The following is a 23216-nucleotide window of genomic DNA, read 5'->3' as shown; positions in this document are numbered from 1 at the left end:
ATCTCCACAAACTCCAAAGGAAGTAGCAGCATAAACCTAAGGATGGTCAACACTGAACCAACACTAGTGGCTGATTTATCCGTGTATCTAAAGTCATATCTTGAGATGGACATCATAAAATATCATCTCTTTTTCAAATCTGCTCTACTTCCACTTCAAACTTAAACCTACTGAATATTGAATGGCCAAGATAGGGTGGATGTGTAAGTGATGTTTCCAATAGTGGGAGAGTCTAGGACCTTGGGGCACGGGCTCAGAAATACAAGACCATCCCTTTAAAATGGAGATGAGGAGGAATTTCTTTAGCCTGGGGGCGGTGAATTTGTGGAATGTATTATCGCTGGTGGTAGTGGAGGCCAAGTTATTGGATATACTTAAAGTGGAATTTAATAGGTTCTTGATTAGTAAAAGTTCCCAAAGTTATGGAGAGAAGGCAGGACAATGAGGTTGAGAAGGATAATATAGCTGCCATGATGGAATGACAGAGCAAACACAATGGGCCGAATGGCCTAATTCTGCTCCTATGAGTGTCAGGAGGGAGATCAGTGGGGTGGGACGAGTGGACAAGGGATTCATGTTGAGAGCGATCCCTTTGGAAAGCAGAGTGTATGAAGAGAGAAAGATATGTTTAGTGGCAGGATCCTGTTGGAAATGCCAAATGTTATGAAAAATAACGTGCTGGGTTGTGGAGGCTTGTTGGGTAGTAGGTAAGGATAAGGGAACTCTATCCCTGTTATGGGGGCAAGGGTGGATGTCCAGGAAACGGAGAAGATATGGGTGAGGGCAACTTCGATATTAGAGGAAAAGGGGGTATCTTCGATGTTCTGGAATGGAAAACCTCCTCCTGAGAACAGATGCCATAGAGTTGGAGGATCTGAGAAAAGAGAATAGCACTTTTATAAGTGACAGGGTGGGAAGAAGTAATGTCAAGTTAGCTGTGAGAGTCAGTAGGTTTATAAAAAAATATGAGATATTAGCAGATATTATGTCTTCAGAGATATGCTTTTTGCTTTTTTTTGCCAGACAGCTAGTGTGCACAGTCCAGGTGTTGATCATTCCTCATTGGTTGTTTTCTAACACAGGTTTGTCAAATATCACTTTCCCCTGGATCCTTTCCTCCTTCCCTTTCTCCTATGGTCCGTCTCCTTCTTTACCAGCCCTTCACCTTTGCCACCCACCTGGCTTCACCTTTCACCTTGCAGCCAGCCTCCTTCCCATGTCCCCAATTTCTTATTATGGTGTCTTCTCCCTTCCTTTCCAGTCTGGACAAAGGGTCTTGGCTCGAAATATCAGCTGTTTATTCATTTCCGTAGATGCTGCCTGACTTGCTGAGTTCCTCCGACATTTTGTCTGTGTTGCTCAAGGAAGACATCCCAATGAAAGGCCTGAAATGTCAACTGTTTATTTCCCTCCATTACTGCTCTCTGACCTGCCGAGTTCCTCCACCATTTTATTTCTGTTATTTACAACCTTACGCTTTTCAAAGGCTTAAAGGTCGAATTTAATATCAGAGAAATGTATACAATGTAAATCCTGAAATGCTTTTTCTTCGCAAACATCCACGAAAGCAGAGAAGTGCTCCAAAGAATGAATGACAGTTAAACATGAGAACCCCAAAGTCACCCCCCCACCCAGTTCCCCCCCCCGTGCATAAGGGTAGCGAGCAATGATCCTCCCCACCCACTAGCAAAAAAAAGGTGCATTGGTACCGTCACCGAGCAAGCGTGTGCTAAGTAATAGCAAAGGTACAGACCAAAGTTACTCCAAAGGCTTCGCATTTCATCCGACATTCAACAAACCACAGGTTCTCTCTCTCCCTGGCAAAATCAAAATCATAGTGAGTCAGATTGATGTCCTGTTGCAGGTTAGAACAGGAAAAGCAGGACTTCCAGCTGGCGACGCATTGCAATGCTACTTGCTATTCCCCATTCCGACCTGTCAGTCCATGTCCCAGGTTAGAAGAACTACACCTCATATTCTGTCTGGATAGCCTCTAACCTATGGGCATGAACATCGATTTCTCAAACTTCTGGTAATTGCCCCCCTCATTTCCTTCACCATTTCCTATTCCCATTTCTCTCTCTCAGCTTACCTCCTTACTTGGCCATCATCTCCCTCTGGTGCTCCTCTGCCTTCCCTTTCTTCCATTGTCTTCTCTTCTCTCCAATCAGATTCCCTCTTCTAGCCCTTCATCTCTTTCACCAATCAACCTCCCAGCTCTTTACTTCACCCCCTCCCCCTCTCCCGGTTTCATCTATCACCTGCCACTTTATACTTCTTTCTCCACTACCCCCACCTTCTTAATCTGACTTCTACTCTCCCTTTCCAGTCCTGATGAAGGGTCTCGGCCTGAAACAGCAACAAACTATTGCCTCTTATCCATAGATGCTGCCTGTCCTCCGGCATTTTGTTTATAATAGACCTTTGTTTTGTCACTGGTTATTCAGGAGACCTAACTAGTGATCTGACGACAAAAAGGAGAAAATCTGTAGATGCTGGAAATCAAAGTAATACACACAAAATGCTGGCTTATGCAGCCTGGCCTGCTGAGTTCCTCCAGCATTTAGTGATCTGGTGACATGGCGGGACATGAACTCTTGGCAGGTGAGAGATTCAAATTCAGTTTTTGAAATAAATCTGGCATGAACCTTTAGAATGAGTAGGGTTTTACCATAGAGCCCATCTGGTTTATTGATCTCCTTAGGGGAAGAAAAGTTACCACACTTCCCTGGTTTGACGACTCCAAACAGACAGTAATTGATTCATAGCTGCCTCGGAGATGACCTAACAAGCCACTCATTGACAAGAAGCCGGGCTGGCCACGGCTTTCTCAAGAGCAGTTGGGAATATGCAATAAATACTGAACTTGTCCACGATGTCCACATCCTGTAAGTGAATAATAAATAAGTGGATATTTGGTCAGTCATCTGTCTTCCCGTTATCCAGGGACTGAGTGCCAGAGACCAAAAAGCCCGGTGTACTCGATACCTGCACATGCAGAGCTGGAGCCAGGAAAAAATGAGCAAAAGACATTAAATCAAAGAAATCGGGTTTATTATCTCTGACATATGTCATGAATTTTTTTTTTGTTTCTGGCAGCAGTAGAGTGAAACACAGAACTTATTTATTTCTTGAGATATGGTGCGGAATACATCTTTCAGGCTCCTTGAACGATGCTACCCAGCCTAATCACAGGGCAATTTACAATGAACATTTAACCCACCAAATGGTATGTCTTTGGACTGTGGGAAGCTGTATGGGTCCTAATGCCCTTCCCTTGGACAACATTGGTGTCGTGGAGAGGGGAGACTTGCAGCATGGGCAGCTGCCGGTCTTCCATACAACCTTGCCCAGGCCTGCGCCCTGGAGAGTGAAGACTTTCCAGGCGTAGATCCATGGTCTCGCAAGACTAACGGACTGTGGGAGGAAACCGGAGCACCCAGAGGAAACCCACACAGTCACAGGGAAAATGTACAGTATAAATTCCTTATAGACAGTGGCGGGAGTTGAACCCAGGTACAGTACCACGTATCGCTGGTACTTGTAAAGTGTTCTGCTAACCACTACACTATATTACAATAACAAATTTATATTTTTGAATTTACTAAATTAAGTAAATAGTGCATAAAGAGGGCAAAGATAATGAGGTCGTGTCCATGTGTTCATTGTCCATTCCAAGCTCTGATGGCGAACGGGAAGAAGCTGTTGCTAGCACGTTGAGTGTGTGTATCCTGTAACCACTTACTGATGGCAGGAATGAGAAAAGAGCATGTTCTGGGTAGTGGGGTGGGGGGGGGTGTCCTTCTTAATGAAGGATGGCACCTTCTTGAGTCATTACCTTTTGAAAATGTCCACAATGATGGGGAGTTTAGAACCCGCTGAGGCTTTTTTGAACGCTGTGTAATAGTGCCTCCATACCAGACACTGTTGCAATAACTTAGAATGCTCTTCACGGTACACATTTGGTGACATACCGTATCTATAACAAGGTTATACCAATATATCAGCAACAACATCATAAGACACGGAATTGGAAATAAAAGTTTAGAGAGAAGGGAGAATGGAACAAAAGTGTAAATATAACAACCTGAAAATATATATTTTTAAACAACTGAATGTTACTGAGAGGAATACAGCCATTCCTGTTATTTGAATGGGTTTACTGAAGTGAAAGTCACCGCTAGCTTTTCATGATTGCAATTAATTTATTATTTATTTAGTTAGTGGGTGATGGGAACCAGAGTGCCAGAACAGTTAGTGGAGAGGTTGTGGAGGCAAATGTTGGTAAGACCTCAGACAAAGTTAGGAATCAAAAGGTTGAGCAGGGTGTGCCTAGTGTCCTGAGCCGCATATATTTCAAAGCAAGAACTACTGTAGGAAAGGTGAATGATAGTGCTGAAAATTAGGTAGCTGGTTTACAAACAGAAGCAATGTAGTGAGGAGAGGCTGTTGATAGGGCAAAATTGCTGTCACCAGGATGAGTTACCACATAAAAGACGGAGAAAATCGAAAAGGGTGAATACAGGACTGAAAGCATTGTAATTGAAAGTGGTCAGTATACAGAATAGGTAGATAAACTTGCAGTACAGTTGCAGACTGGTATGTGTGATGTTGTAGGAATCACTGAATTATAGCTGAAAGAAGATTATAGCTGTGAGTTTAGTGTCCAAGGATACACATTGTATCAAAAGGACAGGCAGGAAGTTGCTCTGTTGGTAAAAAAAAAATCAAATATTTAGAAAAACGTCACATAGGGTCAGAAGGTGTGGATAGAGCTAAAAACTGCAAGAGTGAAAAAATAGGAGTTGTGTACAGACCCCCAAACCGTAGTAAGGATATGGTCTACTAATTACAATGGGAGATAGAAACTGCATGTCAGAAGGGCAATGTTATAATAGTCAAGGGGGATTTCAACATGCAGGTAGAACATAGAACATAGAACAGTACAGCACAGTACAGGTACTTTGGCCCACAATGTTGTGCCGACCCTCAAACCCTGCCTCCCATATAAGCCCCCACCTTAGGTTCCTCCATATACCTGTCTAGTAGTCTCGTAAACTTCACTAGTGTATCTGCCTCCACCACTAACTCAGGCAATGCATTCCACGCAGCATAGAAACATAGAAACATAGAAAATAGGTGCAGGAGTAGGCCATTCGGCCCTTCGAGCCTGCACATGGCTGATCATCCAACTCAGAACCCTGTACCAGCCTTCCCTCCATACCCCCTGATCCCTTCAACCACAAGGGCCATATCTAACTCCCTCTTAAATATAGCCAATGAACTGGCCTCAACTGCTTCCTGTGGCAGAGAATTCCACAGATTCACCACTCTCTGTGTGAAGAAGTTTTTCCTAATCTCAGTCCTAAAAGGCTTCCCCTTTATCCTCAAACTGCGATCCCTCGTTCTGGACTTCCCCAACATCGGGAACAATCTTCCTGCATCTAGCCTGTCCAATCCCTTCAGGATTTTATATGTTTCAATAAGATCCCCCCTCAATCTTCTAAATTCCAACGAGTATAAGCCTACTCGATCCAGTCTTTCTTCAAATGAAAGTCCTGCCATCCCAGGAATCAATCTGGTGAACCTTCTTTGTACTCCCTCTATGGCAAGGATGTCTTTCCTCAGATTAGGAGACCAAAACCCTCAACCGTCATATCCACCGTCAACCCTTTAAGTGTCATTTGCCAGTCTATCTTAGCTAATTCACGTCTCATACCTTCAAAGTTACCCTTCTTTAAGTTCAGAACCTTTGTTTCTGAATTAACTATGTCACTCTCCATCTTAATGAAGAATTCCACCATATTATGGTCACTCTTACCCAAGGGGCCTCTCACGATAAGATTGCTAATTAACTCTTCCTCATTGCTCAAAACCCAGTCCAGAATAGCCTGCTCTCTAGTTGGTTCCTCGACATGTTGGTTCAAAAAACCATCCCACATACATTCCAAGAAATCCTCTTCCTCAGCACCCTTACCAATTTGGTTCACCCAATCTATATGTAGATTGAAGTCACCCATTATAACTGCTGTTTCTTTATTGCACGCATTTCTAATTTCCTGTTTAACACCAACCATTCTCTGAATAAAAAAGTTTCCTCTAATATCCCCCTTGAACTTCCCACCCCTTACCTTAAAGCCATGTCCTCTTGTATTGAGCAGTGGTGCCCTGGGGAAGAGGCGCTGGCTATCCACTCCATCTATTCCTCTTAATATCTTGTATACCTCTATCATGTCTCCTCTCATCCTCCTTCTCTCTAGAGAGTAAAGCCCTAGCTCCCTTAATCTCTGATCATAATGCATACTCTCTAAACCAGGCAGCATCCTGATAAATCTCCACTGTACCTTTTCCAATGCTTCCACATCCTTCCTATAGTGAGGTGACCAGAACTGGACACAGTCCTCCAAGTGTGGCCTAACCAGAGTTTTATAGAGCTGTATCATTACCTCGCAACTCTTAAACTCTATCCCTCGACTTATGAAAGCTAACACCACATAAGCTTTCTTAACTACCCTATCTACCTGTGAGGCAACTTTCAGGGATCTGTGGACATGTACCCCCAGAACCCTCTGCTCCTCCGCACTTCCTAGTATCCTGCCATTTACTTTGTACTCTGCCTTGGAGTTTGTCCTTCCAAAGTGTACCACCTCACACTTCTCCGGGTTGAACTCCATCTGCCACTTCTCAGCCCACTTCTGCATCTTATCAACGTCTCTCTGCAATCCTCAACAATCCTCTACACTATCCACAACACCACCAACCTTTGTGTCGTCTGCAAACTTGCCAACCCACCTTCTACCCCCACATCCAGGTCGTTAATAAAAATCACGAAAAGTAGAGGTCCCAGAACCGATCCTTGTGGGACACAACTAGTCACAACCCTCCAATCCGAATGTACTTCCTCCACCACGACTCTCTGCTTTCTGAAGGCAAGCCAATTCTGAATCCACTTGGCCAAATTTCCCTGGATCCCATGCCTTCTAACTTTCTGAATAAGCCTACCATGTAGAACCTTGTCAATTGCCTTACTAAAATCCATGTAGATCACATCCACCGCACTACCCTCATCTATAGGCCTGGTCACCTCCTCAAAGAACTCTATCAGGCTTGTTAGACACGATCTGCCCTTCACAAAGCCATGCTGACTGTCCCTGATCAGACCATGATTCTCTAAATGCCCATAGATCCTATCTCTAAGAATCTTTTCCAACTGCTTTCCCACCACAGAAGTAAGGCTCACTGGTCTATAATTACCCCGACTATCCCTACTAACTTTTTTGAACAAAGGGACAACATTCCCCTCCCTCCAATCCTCCGGTACCATTCCTGTGGACAACGAGGACATAAAGACCCTAGCCAGGGGCTCAGCAATCTCTTCCATCGCCTCATGGAGCAGCCTGGGGAATATTCCATCAGGCCCCGGGGACTTATCTGTCCTAATGTATTTTAACAACTCCAACACTTACTCTCGCTTAATATCAACATGCTCCAGAACATCAACCTCACTCATATTGTCCTCATCGTCATCAAGTTCCCTCTCATTGGTGAATACCAAAGAGAAGTATTCTTTGAGGACCTCACTCACTTCCACAGCCTCCAGGCACATCTTCCCATCTTTATCTCTAATCGGTCCTATCTTCACTCCTGTCATCCTTTTGTTCTTCACATAGTTGAAGAATGCCTTGGGATTTTCCTCTACCCTACTCGCCAAGGCCTTCTCATGCCCCCTTCTTGCTCTTCTCAGCCCCTTAAGCTTCTTTCTTGCTTCCCTATATTCCTCAATAGACCCATCTGATCCTTGCTTCCTAAACCTCATGTATACCTTCTTCCACCTGACTAGATTCTCCACCTCACTTGTCACACATGGTTCCTTCACCCTACTATTCTTTATCTTCCTCACTGGGACCAATTTATCCCTAACATCCTGCAAGAGATCCCTAAACATCGACCACATGTCCATAGTACCTTTCTCTGCAAAAACATCATCCCAATTCACACCCACAAGTTCTAGTCTTATAGCCTCATAATTTGCCATTCCCCAGTTAAAAATTTTCCTGTCCTCTCTGATTCTATCCTTTTCCATGATAATGCTAAAGGCCAGGGAGCAGTGCACTGTCCCCCAGGTGCTCACCCACTGAGAGATCTGTGACCTGATCCTGTTCGTTATCTAGTACTAAATCTATTGTGGCATTCCCCCTAGTCGGCCTGTCAACATACTGCGACAGGAATCCGTCCTGGACACACTTATCAAACTCTGCCCCATCTAAACCATTGGAACTAATTAGGTGCTTATCAATATTAGGGAAGTTAAAGTCACCCATGATAACAACACTGTTATTTTTGCACCTCTCTAAAATCTGCCTCCCAATCTGCTCCTCGGTATCTCTGTTGTGACCAGGGGGTCTATAGAATACCCCCAATAGAGTAACTGCTCCTTTCCTGTTCCTGACTTCTACCCATACTGACTCAAAAGAGGATCCTGCTACATTTCCCACCTTTTCTGTAGCTGTAATAGTATCCCTGACCAGTAATGCCACCCCTCCTCCCCTTTTTCCACCCTCTCTATCCCTTTTAAAGCACTGAAATTCAGGAATATTGAGAATCCATTCCTGCCCTGGTGCCAGCCAAGTCTCTGTAATGGCCACTACATCATAATTCCATGTATGTATCCAGGCTCTCAGTTCATCACCTTTGTTCCTGATGCTTCTTGCATTGAAGTACACGCACTTTAGCCCTTCTACCGTACTGTCTTTACACCGTTTATTCTGCTTCCCTTTCCTCAAAGCCTCTTTATATGTTAGATCTGGCTTTACTCTGTGTTCTATACTTGCAGTTCTCTCATGACCTTTATCCTCCTCCACCTCACTATCTGCTCTAACACTCTGGTCCCCCTCCCCCTGCAAATCTAGTTTAAACCCCCTGGAGCAGTACTAGCAAACCTTCCCGCAAGGTAGATTGGGAAAATCAGGTTGGTGCTGGTTTCCAGGAGAGGGGATTTCTAGAATGCCTCTGAGATTACGTTTCTGAGCAGCTCGTGGTTGAGCCAACTAGGAGATCAGTTATTCAGGATTGGGTGTTGTGCAATGAACCAGAATTGATTAGAGAGCTTAAGGTCAAAGAATCATTAGGGTCAAGTGATCATAATATGATTGAATTCACCCTGAAATTTGAGAAGGGGAAGCTAAAGTCCGATGTATCAGTATGACAGTGGAGTAAACAGAATTACAGAGGCCTGAGCAACACACATCAAAGTTGCTGGTGAACGCAGCAGGCCAGGCAGCATCTCTGGGAAGAGGTACAGTCGACGTTTCAGGCCGAGACCCTTCGTCAGGACTAACTGAAGGAAGAGCTAGTAAGAGATTTGAAAGTGGGAGTGGGAGGGGGAGATCCAAAATGATAGGAGAAGACAGGAGGGGGAGGGATGGAGCCAAGAGCTGGACAGGTGATTGGCAAAAGGGATATGAGAGGGTCATAGGACAGGAGGCCCGGGGAGAAAGAAAAGGGGGGGGGAACCCAGAGGATGGGCAAGGGGTATAGTCAGAGGGACAGAGGGAGAAAAAGGAGAGAGAGAGAAAGAATGTGTGTATAAAAATAAATAACGGATGGGGTACGAGGGGGAGGTGGGGCATTAGCAGAAGTTAGAGAAGTCAATGTTCATGCCATCAGGTTGGAAGTTACCCAGACGGAATATAAGGTGTTGTTCCTCCAACCTGAGTGTGGCTTCATCTTTACAGTAGAGGAGGCCGTGGATAGACATATCAGAATGGGAATGGGATGTGGAATTAAAATATGTGGCCACTGGGAGATCCTGCTTTCTCTGGCGGACAGAGCATAGGTGTTCAGCAAAACAATCTCCCAGTCTGCGTCGGGTCTTGCCAATATATAGTAGGCCATATCGGGAGCACCGGACACAGTATATCACCCCAGCCGACTCACAGGTGAAGTGTCGCCTCACCACCGGACGCAGAGTATCACCCCAGCCTGAGAGAGGAGTTGGCCAGAATTGATTGGGATGAAGACAGAGCAGCAATGGCTGGAATTTCTGGAAGCAATTCAGAAGGCACAGGATATATACATCCCAAAGAGGAAGAAGTATTGTAAAGGAAAAATGACACAACCATGGTTAACAAGAGAAGTCAAAGCCAACATAAAAGCCAAAGAAAGGGCATAAAATAGAGCAAAAATTAGTGGAAAGTTAGAGGAATAGAAAGCTTCTAAAAACCAACAGAAGGCAACTAAAAAGTCATCAAGAAGGTAAAGATGTTAAAGAAGATACCAAAGGTTTCTTCAGATATGTAATGTTAAAAAAAGAAGTGAGAGTGGATATCAAACCATGAGAAAATGATGCTGGAAAGCTAGTAATGGGAGAAATGACAGATGAAATAAATAAATACTTTGCATCGATCATCACTGTGGAAGACACTTAGCAGCTTGGTGGAAGTTCCAGGTGTCAGCAGTCATGACATGTGTGAGGTTACCAAACTAGAGGAGGTTCTTAGGAAACTTAAAGGTCTGAAGGTAAATAAGTCACCTGGACCAGATGGTGTACACCCCAGAGTTCTGAAAGAGGAGGCTGAAGAGATAGTGGAGGCATTATTAATGATCTTCCAAGAATCACTAGATTCTGGAATGGTTCCTAAAGACTAGAAAAATGCAGATGTCACTCTACTTTTCAAGAAGGGAGAGAGGCAAAAGAAAAGATATTATAGGTCACTTAGTGTAACCTCAGTGATTGGAAAGATATTAGATCGATTATTAAGGATGAGGCCTCTGGATACTTGGAGGCACATGATAAAATATGCAATATTTAGCATGGTTTTCTCAAGGGAAATGTTGCCTGGCAAATATGTTGGAATTCTTTGAAGAAATAACAAGCAGGATAGAAAAAGGAGAATCAGTTGATTTTGCGTACTTGGATTTTCAGAAGGCCTTTCTCAAAATGCCACTCATGAGGCTGCTTAACAAGCTGCAAGACCATGGTATCAGAATCAGAATCAGGTTTATTATCGTCAGCATGTGACGTGAAATTTGTTAACTTAGCAGCAGCAGTTCAATGCAATACATAATCTAGCAGAGAGAGAAAAAATAATAATAAATAAAATAAAACAATACATAAACAAGTAAATCAATTACGTATATTGAATAGATTATTGAAAACTGTGCAAAAACAGAAATACTATATATTTAAAAAAGTGAGGCAGTGTCCAAAGCTTCAAAGTGCATTTAGGAATCAGTTGGCAGAGGGGAAGAAGCTGTTCCTGAATCACTGAGTGTGTGCCTTCAGGCTTCTGTACCTCCTACCTGATGTTAACAGTGAGAAAAGGGCATGCCCTGGGTGCTGGAGGTCCTTAATAAGGGACACTGCCTTTCTGAGACACCGCTACCTAAATATGTCCTAGGTACTTTGTAAGCGAGTACCCAAGATGGAGCTGACTAGATTTATAACCTTCTGCAGCTTCTTTCGGTCCTGTGCAGTAGCCCCTCCATACCAGACAGTGATGCAGCCTGTCAGAATGCTCTCCACAGTACAACTATAGAAGTTTTTGAGTGTATTTGTTGACATGCCAAATCGCTTCAAACTCCTAATAAAGCATAGCCGCTGACTTACCTTCCTTATGACTACATCAATATGCTACCATTAATAAAGCAGTGGCTGATTGGCAGGTGGCAAAGAGTGGGAATAACAGGATCCTTTTCTGGTTGGCTGCTCGTGATTACTGGTGCTCCACACGGACCTGTGTCCGGTCCAATTCGTTTTACGTTATATGTCAATGATTTAGACGATGGAATTGATGACTTTGCTGCAAAGTTTGCAGTCAGGACTAACGAAGAGTCTCAGCCCGAAACGTCAACTGTAGCTCTTCCTAGAGATGCTGCCTGGCCTGCTGCGTTCACCAGCAACTTTTTATGTGTGTTGCTTGAAATTCCAGCATCTGCAGATTTCCTCGTGTTTGCTGTATTGTGCTGTAGGTTTTCTACGTTTCTACGTTTCTATGACCTCTCTACCTGTGGCAACAGCTTCAAGGAGTTATGGATCTATATTTCCAGGTCACCCTGTTCAACCACACTCCTCAGTGCCCTACCAGTCACTGTGTAAGTGCTGCCCTGGTTTGTCCTCCCAAAGTGCAATGCCTCGCACTTGTATGCATTGAATTGCATCTGCCATTTTTCAAGCTGGTCCAGATCCTGCTGCGAGTTTTGATAGCCTTCCTCGCTGTGCTTTAGGATTCATCTTCAGAATCGCTGATGCAGCATTCCAGAGCAGAAGCAAACATAATCTTCCTCAAGTTTCAGGTTCCCAATAGATTTCCACCACATTTCCAGCAATCATAGATGAACGTACGTTAAAAATTCCAGATGTCAAGGTGTGGAAGTGGGAAAGTGACAGGACATACTCCAGATTCATTGCTAGTTATAGAGCTCTGAGATGGGATCCATGTAACCACAACAACCACTAACTCTACCAGCAAGAGTCTTACGAAATTAAACCCCCACTTGGACATTCTTGAGCTCCGCAAAGCCTCAGGTAAATTTCAATTGAGTAAGCCCATTGTAAAAATCCACCCGGAGAGATGGCAACGGATTACAATTGCCCTGCTTTTGTCAAAATTCACTTTGTAAATACCACAACACCCCCAGCTCAGCAAGGAACATTCATTCACTCTGATCTTAAAGCAAACTTCTTATTTTATCAAGAAACCAACTCGCTGCTCATGCCTTTGGGGTGGAAGTATAGTGAAAGGAACTTGTGTTCCGGGCTAAAACCCAGCTTTATTGCATCCACTTGTTCATACTGTGGCTGTCCAAATAGAACATGCAGTGAGAATTAAGTACGTATCATGCATTATCTGTGGAGAAGTTGCACAATGTCTATTCACAGGCCCACAATATATGTGTACCCAGAGGCATAATATTACTATTAATTCTCTATTCAATTAACCACGCTATGTTGGTGATTCACTCTGTGTATATTGCCACAGGCAATAATCAATCATTCACATTTCACCTGACAGCTTTGGGAAAATATAACTGTTCTCCCAGGTAATGGGCCTTTTAATATGATTTACAAGGTAGAGACCCTCCAAGATCAGTACCTTCTCCAGAACGAGAAACGGATAATCTTTTATATTGCTATGGATTGGTCAGACCACTGGGAAAAAAATAATTCTGATGAAAAATTCACAACCTAAAACGTTACCACCAATTCTCTCTCTACAGATGCAGCTTGACCTTCTAAGTATTTCTAGCATTTTCTGCTTTGTTTGTCAGCAGAATCCATATTACACCCACGTTCCAAATGGGTACAGGTTTGTAGGTTGGTCACAGGGGTGTAAGACCAGGGCATCACAGTAGTGTAGCTTATAGTACCAGGGACCCTGATTCAATACCCGCTGCTGCCTCTAAGGAGTTTTTACGTTCTCTTTGTGACCACGTGGGTTTCCTCCCGCACTCCAAATCGCAAGTGGTGCAGGCAAGCTCGACTTCAAAGCTTAAGAGAAGTTTGGGTGGGCACGTGATGGTAGGGGTATGGAGGGCTGGTGCAGCTCGATGGGAGTAGGTGGTCTAAATGGCTCAGCATGGACTAGATAGGCTGAAGGGCCTGTTTTGGTGCTGCACTTTTCTATGACTCTATGACTCCATCGGGGACAAAGTTCAATCCCCGAAGCTGCCTGTAAGGAGTTCATACATTCTCCCTGTGACCGCATGGGTTTCCTCCAGATGTTCTGGTTTCCTCCCACAGTCCAAAGATATATCGGTTGGTGGGTTGTTAGTTGTCTGGTGATTAGGCTAGGATTGTTGGGCGGTAGATCTCAATGAATACATAAATAAGACTTAGGAGCAGAATTCGGCCATTCAGCTCATTGAGTTTTCTCTATCATTCCATCATGGCTAATTTATTATCCCTCTCAATCCCATTCTCCAGCCTTCTCCCTGTAATTAGGAGGTGCAGGCTCGTTGACCCGGAAGGTCCTGTTATTGCGCTGCATCGTTACACTAAACTAAATATTGATTTATATTGCTAAATTAGAATCCTGGGAACATTTGTTCCCATTATCAAAAAGCTCTTGTGAAAATCTGTGGTAAATGTTGCCAATGCCACACCGGGTCAAGTGGTACATACTCGGAAAAAAAAGATCACTTCAGTTATGTTTTCTCCAAACTCAATATTTTACATTCTAAATATATCTATCGTGTGCATAGTTTCTTGGAATACAGACATTAGGCTCCACTTCATAACAACTTGCTTTGTGGCTACATAGAAACTTAGGAGGACTGATCTGTGTGTAACAAGCTGTAAGGTTTCACTGTTAAGGATAATGTAATGGCTTCTATATAATGTTCCACTGTTAAGGTAATGGTTTCTCTGTAGCAGCAATGTTTGGGTTATAGCCAGAGATAACGGGGCTTTGGCATGCAGGGGTTAGCCAATGAGGAAATGCTGTTCTTTCTTGTGTGTCTGGAAGCCAGTATTTCGCGGTCTTTCATCGGGGAGTGATGGAGAGAGAGAACGCGAATGGAGAGAGTCAGAAGACCACCTGGTGGAGTGGACTGAGGAGCGAGGGTCCGAGGGACGGTGACGCTCGGAGGAAGTCGATGGTTGATGAATAACCATACCAGTGAGCTCCAATGATGTGCAATAGACATTTTTCCTTAAAATGGGCCATTTTTCTTTTTATTTTCTTTACTAACCCTCTATCCAGATTAAGATTTATAAAGTTCAATCAGTTAATTGCATATAGTGTACTGTTGGATATTTTGCGGTGCAGATTTGTAACTGGGCAACACATCACGCAGCATCCACACAAAGGAGATTTCTCAGTTTGGCGGGGCCAAGACTTGTTTTCCTCCAGACAAACACATGCTGGCTGAGCCTGAGGGTTACAATTGTGGGGGCTCATCCGGGATGAATTTCGTGGGATGCTGCGTGATTGCCCCGAGCATTGAACCAGTGGGCTGTGTGTTTAAATCTGTGTTGGTATAGATGCTGCTGGGGTGGAGCCTCATGGAGTTACCGGTTACTAATGCATGTGTATTGAGTGGGGTGGATATTCGTACTCCGGGTGAATTGTTAATTCGATTTTTGAGTGTGGTTAAAGCTATTGGCAAAGTTGAAATTGTAACGAAGAGTTTTGATAAAATGGCGGGCTCAGACCTTTTTTTAGTTCAGACTAGCACTGACATAATGGCAGTAGGACTGCCAGCGTCTATCGGTGCCATGTGTGCCACAGGTGAGGCGGGGTCATGGCCTGTCCATACTGTCAGGGAGGAGGAGAAGGTAGTCGAGTGGGCTGAGTCACAAGTTGAGTTTTCCATAGCTGGGGGCAGAGACTTCAAAGACAGAGCTGCTTTTGAGGAAATGCGTGGCTGCATTGGGCCGATACTGAATTTAAACGAGCGACTGTGTGGTTCACCCAGTCGAAGCCACTGATGGTCCAGCCTGGGGTGGTAACAAGAGTGATGGGGCCCCTCAAATTCCCCAGAGTGCCTGATGGCAAGACCCTCTTAGTGGACGCTCCTGAAGACCTCGAGGGGGATGCCCCTGGTGCATCTGTTCCTGGTGACGGCAATGTCCAGTGTCCCTGTGGGAGAAACTACAGGAGAAAAGGGGGAAGTTGACAGCAAAGATAGAGGTGGTTACCACTTAGCCAAGTCCCCACACTGTGAGTGCTCTGCGCTCGTTCCTCGGGTTCTGTGGTACATGCTGCCTTTTGCTAACTCCCCATTGATTGAGGAAGAGACTCGCCAGTGCCTGCGAGTTGGTAGAGGAGATTGTGACAGAGTGTAACCCCTACTGTGTTGGGGAGCTAAGTCACTGCCTTTTGCACATGGATTGGACTTTGTGTTTTGCAGGAAGGGTTGGCGAATTATCTCAACGTCATGAGGACACGACTAAATTCGGTGGGGGGAGAGTTTAACACGCTGTAAGGTTTCACTGTTGAAGCTAATGTAATGGCTTCTGTGTGTAACATGCTGCAAGGTTTCACTGATAACGTAATGGTTTCTCTGTAGCAGCAATGTTTGGGTTATGATTAGAGATAACGGGGTTTGGTATGCTGTTGTTCTTTCTTATGAGCTGGAAGAGAGATGTTCACGGTCTTTTGCCGGGGAGAGATGAGGAGAGAAGACATGAATGGAAAGAGTTGGTGGACGGCTGGATGGAGTAGACTTGGAGTGAGGGTCCGAAGGGCAGCGACGATCGGAGGAGGTCGATAGTGGACAATCGGATTATCAGTGAGTTCCAACATTGTGCAACAGGCTGTTTAATAAGATTGGGCCCTTTTTTTCTTTTATCCATTTCTTTACTAACCACATAGTCCAAAGTAAGAATTATAAAGCTTCATCGTTTAATTGCATATTGTGTACTGTTTGTTATTTCAGGGTACTGATTTGTAACAGGGGACTCATCACGCAGCATCCACCCAAACGAGATTTCTTAAGTTTGGCCAGGCTGGGGGCTATCACCCCCTATATTAAGCCGCTAGCCAAAGCAAGAGTTACATATGTAATGTTCCACTGCTACGGAAATGGTTTTTCTGTAGCAGCAATGTTTGGGTTATGGTTAGAGATAACGGGGCTTTGGGATGCAGGGGTTAGCCAATGAGGAAATGTTGTTCTTCCTTGTGTGTCTGGAAGCCGGATGTTTTGCAGTCTTTCGCCGGGGAGCGATGGAGGGAGAGGACACGAATGGAGAGAGTCGGAAGACCACCAGACGGAGTGGACTGAGGAGCGAGGGTCCGAGGGACAGCTATGCTTGGAGGAAGTCTATGGTTGATGAATAACTGTACCAGTGAGCTCCAATGATGCGCAATAGATTTCTTCCTTAAAATGGGCCCTTTTACTTTTTTATTTTCTTTACTAACCCTTTATTCAGATTAAGATCTATAAAGTTCAATCATTTAATTGCATATGGTGTACTGACTGATATTTTGCTTTGCGGATTTGTAACCGGGAAACACATCACACAGCATCCACAGAGTCCTGGGTCTCGGACAAGGTTTAATTGACACAGTTTATAGATTGGACTCCTTAGTTCACATTATGATGTTTCTGGTCGATCTTTTCTGTTGCTACTTTGTTTTTGCTTGGGGCAGACTGCAGATAATGGACAGCACAGCACTGGATTGAACTGAACTGAATATACCCGGACTGGTTGGATGATTTGTGGTTTGGCATCTTATACTCTGTGTCCTTCACTTACTTTTTTGCCATTTGCATGATTTGTTCTTTTTTCACGTTGGGAATCTGACATTTTCCTTTGAACAGGTTCCATGTTTTTTTTTACTTTCTTTGTTTATGGCCATCTATGGGAAGACAAATCTCAAGGTTGTATACTGCATCATAAACAAGAGAAAATCTGCAAATGTTGGAACTCCAAGCAACACACACAAAAGGGTAGAAGGGTCGCAGCCCGAAATGTCGACTGTACTTTTCTTCCATAGATGCTACCTGGCCTGCTGAATTCCTCCAGCACACATCAAAGTTGCTGGTGAACACAGCAGGCCAGGCAGCATCTGTAGGAGGAGGTGCAGTCCTGACGAAGGGTCTCGGCCTGAAACGTCGACTGCACCTCTTCCTACAGATGCTGCGTTCACCAGCAACTTTGATGTGTGTTGCTTGAATTTCCAGCACCTGCAGAATTCCTGTTGTTTGCTGCTGAATTCCTCCAGCATTTTGTGTGTGTTGGTTGTATACTGCATATATACTTTGACAATAAGTGTATTTTGACATGGACATGTATGCCCGCGTGCAATGAAACACTTGCAGAAGCATCACATAGGTAGCATTTACAACAAAGATAAATTAAACATAATATATACACAATTTTAACAATCGGAACAAAAGAAGTCCATTTTAGTGCAAAAATAAAAAGAGTGATCATCATTTTATTAAACTTATGGTTAGCATTTTGCCAGGTGGTTCAAGAACCAAATGGTTGAAGCAGTTGTTCTTGAACCTGCTGGTATGGGACTTCAGGCTTCTGTAATTTCTGCCTTGCTGCTGTAGTTGTGAGAAGATGGCATGGTCCAGATGGTGGTGGGGATCTTTGACAGTAGATGTTTTTGAGCTATCACCTCCTGTAGATGCTAGCAATGGTGGGGAGGGACAAGGCCAGAGGACCAGAAGATATGGTACCAGAATTAGGCAACTGGCCTATTGAATCTGGCTGCCATTTCGTCATGGCTGATCCATTTCCCGCATAGCTCCAATCTCCTGCCTTCTCGTATCCCTTCATGCCTTGACTATTCAAGAATTTATCAACTGCTGCCATAAATATAGCCAGTGACTTTGGCCTCCATGGCTGTCCATGGCAAAGAATTCCACAGGTTTATCACTCTCTGGGTAAAATATGTCTGTGGTGTATTGGGCAGAGTCCACTATTTTGTATAGTGTGCATTCAAATTGCTGTTCCAGACCATGATGCAACCAGTCAAGATCATTGATGGGTGTGCTTTGGATTAACATAACTTGTCCCTAATGAAAAAGTTAACATGAGAAAGTCTGCATCCAGAGCAACACACACAAAATGCCGGAGGAACTCAGCAGGTCAGGCAGCATCTAAGGAAATGAATGAACAGTCGACGTTTCCTGTTAAAAAAAAAATCCCTCCCCCTCCTCTTCCACTCCCCATTCTGGCCTTTTACCTCTTCTCAGCTGCCTATCATTTCCTCCTGGGTCCCCTCCTCCTCTCCTCTCAGATTCCTTCCTCTCCAGCCCTCTACCTTTCACACCCACCAGACTTCACTGTCTAACCAACCTCCATCCCCTCCCCCCAACATTTTATTTGGGCATCTTCCACCTTCTTTTTCAGTCCTGATGAAGGGTCTCAGCCCGAAGCGTCGACTGTTTATTCATTTTCAAAGATACTGCCAGGCCTGCTGAGTTCCTCCAGCATTTTCTGTGTGTTGCCATGAATCTATGGAGGTCGCGTTAGGAAGGGTATCATCATATGTGCATCCAATGCAGAAAATGAGGTATTCGGGTCCTGTTGAATTTGAGGAGCATTGGCAGAAAGAGCACTTTCATGCACAAAGAACTACGCAAGGTTATCACATTACCACTGAATTTCCAGCTATTTCTTTCTAGCTTCTTAATGTTTTCTTCTGGATTCATTTTGTTAAACCAGTCAAACTCCATGCAAAGCAAAATAACCAAGGCAACTGAAACGTGGCGACCGAATGTCAATCATTCTTCTTTGTGTGGAGTTTCAAGACACAGGAGCAGAATTAGGCTATTTGGCCCATCAAGTCTGCTCCGACATTTCCTCATGGCTGATCCATTTCCGTCTCGGCCTCAGTCTCCTGCCTTCTCCTCATATTCCTTCATGCCCTGACTAATCAAGTTTCTATCAAACCCTGCCTTAAATATATCCAATGACTTGGCCTCCACAGCTGCCTGTGGCAACAAATTCCACAGATTCACCACCCTTTGGCTAAAGAAATTCCTGCCCATCTCTGTTCTAAATATAAATAAAGGCATCTGTTAGTCTTGCCAGACCATGGATCTGCGCCTGGAAAGTCTTCACTCTCCAGGGCGCAGGCCTGGGCAAGGTTGTATGGAAGACCGGCAGTTGCCTATGCTGCAAGTCTCCCCTCTCCATGACACCAATATTGTCCAAGGGAAGGGCATTAGGACCCATACAGCTTGGCACCAGTGTCGGCGCAGCGCAATGTGTGATTAAGTGCCTTGCTCAAGGACACAACACGTTTCCTCGGCTGGGGCTCGAACTCACGACCCTCAGGTCACTAGTCCAATGCCTTAACCACTTGGCTACGTGCCCACATCTAAATGACATTTCTTTATTCTGAGGTTGTGTAATATTTTGGTGGTTATATAAATGAAACTGGCTATCACTTTCCAAAATGTGGAAGGACCTGATTCTCTTTACAAAAAGGACTGAATGAATCAAGTACTAATTGTATGAACTAGGATTTGGGGATTTTTATTTGTATTTCTGTGAAATGAGTTTTGGTTCTCTCTATTTTTCTCTTTTAGTTAATGTTCCCAACAGTTAGCATTAGATTTTGCTAAATTATCTTATTCCATCTGCAATATGCAGTCAGTCAGTAGTTATAAACAGTTATTTTTAGCTTCTCAAAAGTGGGTGTAGGATGTCAATCAATGTGTATGTGTGTGTGGATACAGAATTGAATTTTTTGCATTTTGCTCAGTATTGCTTAATAGCCGTTGTATGTTTTCAAAGATAGATTTTAAAACAAACTAAGACTTGCCAAATCATCACTGAACAGGCTTTAGCAATCAAGAGATTTTAAGCCAGTGCTTGGTTACTGTAAACAGGATATCAGGAAGGCAGTGGAATAACTAGTAATAGAGTCATAGAAAAGTACAGCACAGAAACAGGCCATTTGGCCCATCTAGCCCATGCAAACCATTTAAACAACCTACTCTCATTGACCAGCATTGGGACCATAATCTTCCGTACCACTAATATCGATTTACTGAACCAAGCTTCTCCTAAACGTTGATATTGAGCTTGCAGGCACCACTTGTGCTGGCAGCTCACTCCACAATCTCACGTCTCCCTGAGTGAAAAACTTTTCTCTTATGTTCACCTTAAACTTTTCATCTTTCATGACCTCTGGTTGTAGTCCCACCCAACGTCAGTGGAAAAAGCCTGCTTGCATTTACCCCATCTATACCCCTCATAATTTTGTATATGTCTATCACATCTCCCCTCAACCTTCTATGTTCTTAGGAATAAAGTCCTAACCTATTCAACCTTTCCTTATAACTCATGTTCTCCAGTTCTGGCAACATCCTTGCAAATCTCCTCTGTACTCTTTCAACCTTATTTACACCTTTCCTGTTGGTCGGGGGCCAAAACTGCACACAATACTGTGCGGGGCCTATCAGCGGCAGCAACTGAGCTCAACAAAGGAGTGCTTCTCGCAGGTCAGAGACGGTTATTTAAAATGAGAGCTTCAGGGGCGTTAGTCCATTGTTCAGGGCCTATCAGTAGTGGCAACTGAGCACAACAAACTGAGTAAAAGTACAGAAGGGTTAAGCGGAGCGGCCATTGTTGGCAGTAGGCCAGTGGTGAGAGTAGAAGCGACAGGCTTTGGCTCATTCAGCTTTCAGCAAAAGTGGGCTTTGGCAAGGTAAGTGGGTAGGTGGACAGTTTTTAGTTTTCCTTTGCATTGTTGTTGAGGAATAGGTAGGGTAGTATTTTGCTCTGGGTGTTGGATGTGGGAATCCTAGGAATCTTCCAGCCTCCCAGGTGGTCACATCTGTGCCAGGTGCACCACGATGCAGCTCCTGAGAGACCATGTTAGGGATCTGGAGCTGCGGCTCGATGTCCTACAGCTTATTAACGAGAGTGAACAGGAGATAGAGAGGAGCTACAGGGAGTTAGTCACCCCGAGGTTGCAGGAGTTAGATAAGTGGGTGACGGTCAGGGAAGCAAAGGGAAGAGCCCAGATAGTAGAGAACACCCCTGGGGCCATCTCCCTCAGTGATCGTTATCTTGTTTTGGATGCGGTTGAGGGGGATGACCTGACAGAGGACGACCACTGCAATCGGCTCTCTAGCACTGAGCCTGGTTCTGTGGTACAGAAGGGAATGAGGAAAATGAGGAATGCAGTAGTCATAGGGGATTCCATTGTGAAGGGAACAGACAGGGGGTTCTGTCAACCTGATAGAGATACACGCATGGTGCCTCCCAGGTGCCAGGGTACGGGATGTCTTGGTTCAGGTGTAGAGTATTCTGAAGGGAGAGGGTGAACAGCCAAAACAATTTCTTTTCTTCTGTATTTACTAAGGAGAAGGATATTGAATTGAGTAAGGTAAGGGAAACAGGTAGGGAAGTTATGGAAACTATGATGATTAAAGGAGAGAAAGTACTGGTGGTTTTAAGGAATATACAAGTGGATAAGTCTCCGGGTCATGACAGGATATTCCCTAGGACCTTGAGGGAAGTTAGTGTGGAAATACCAGGGGCTCTGACAGAAATATTTCAAATGTCATTAGAAACGGGGATGGTGCCAGAGGATTGGTGTATCGCTCATGTTGTTCCACTGTTTAAAAGGTTTCTAAGAGTAAACCTAGTAATTATCAGCCTGTGAGTTTGACGTCAGTGGTGGGTAAATTGGTGGAGAGTATTCTTAGAGATGGTATATATAATTATCTGGATAGACAAGGTCTGATTAGGAACAGTCAACATGGATTTGTGCGTGGAAGATCATGTTTGGCAAATCTTATTGAATTTTTTGAAGAGGTTACTAGGAAAGTTGACAAGGGTAAAGCAGTGGATGTTGTCTGTATGGACTTCAGTAAAGCCTTTGACAAGGTTCCACACGGAAGGTTAGTTAGGAAGGTTCAATCGTTAGGTATTAATATTAAAGTAGTAAAATGGATTCAGCAGTGACTGGATGGGAGATGCCAGAGATAGTTGTGGATAACTGTGCTTCAGATTGCAGGCCGGTGACTAGTGGTGTTCCTCAGGAATCTGCATTGGGTCCAATGTTGTTTGTCATATACATTAATTGTCTGGATGATGGAGTGGTAAATTGGATTAGTAAGTATACAGATGACACTAAGATAGGTGGAGTTGTGGATAATGAAGTAGGTTTTCAAAGCTTGCAGAGAGATTTAGGCCAGTTAGAAGAGTGGGCTGAAAGATGGCAGATGGAGTTTAATGCTGATAAATCTGAGGTGCTACATTTTGGTAGGACTAATCAAAATAGGACATACATGGTAAATGGTAGGGCATTGAAGAATGCTGTAGAACAGAGGGATCTAGGAATAATGGTGCATAGTTCCCTGAAGGCGGAATCTCATGTGGATAGGGTGGTGAAGAAAGCTTTTGGTTTGCTGGCCTTTATAAATCAGACCATTGAGTATAGGAGTTGGGATGTAATGTTGAAATTGTACAAGGCATTGGTAAGGCCAAATTTGGAGCATTGTGTACAGTTCTGGTCACCGAATTATAGGATAGATGTCAACAAAATAGAGAGAGTACAGAGAAGATTTACTAGAATGTTACCTGGGTTTCATCACCTAAATTACAGAGAAAGATTGAACAAGTTAGGTCTTTATTACTTGGAGCATAGAAGGTTGGGGGGGATTTGATAGAGGTATTTAAAATTATGAGGGTGATAGATAGAGTTGACATGGACAGGCTTTTTCCATTGAGAGTGGGGGAGATTCAAACAAGAGGACATGAATTGAGAGTTAAAGGGCAAAAGTTTAGGGGTAAC

Source organism: Mobula birostris, chromosome 1, assembly GCF_030028105.1.
Source record: "Mobula birostris isolate sMobBir1 chromosome 1, sMobBir1.hap1, whole genome shotgun sequence".
Lineage (NCBI taxonomy): Eukaryota > Metazoa > Chordata > Chondrichthyes > Myliobatiformes > Myliobatidae > Mobula > Mobula birostris.
The sequence above is the reverse complement of the archived record's forward strand: the minus strand, read 5'-3'. Positions refer to the sequence as shown.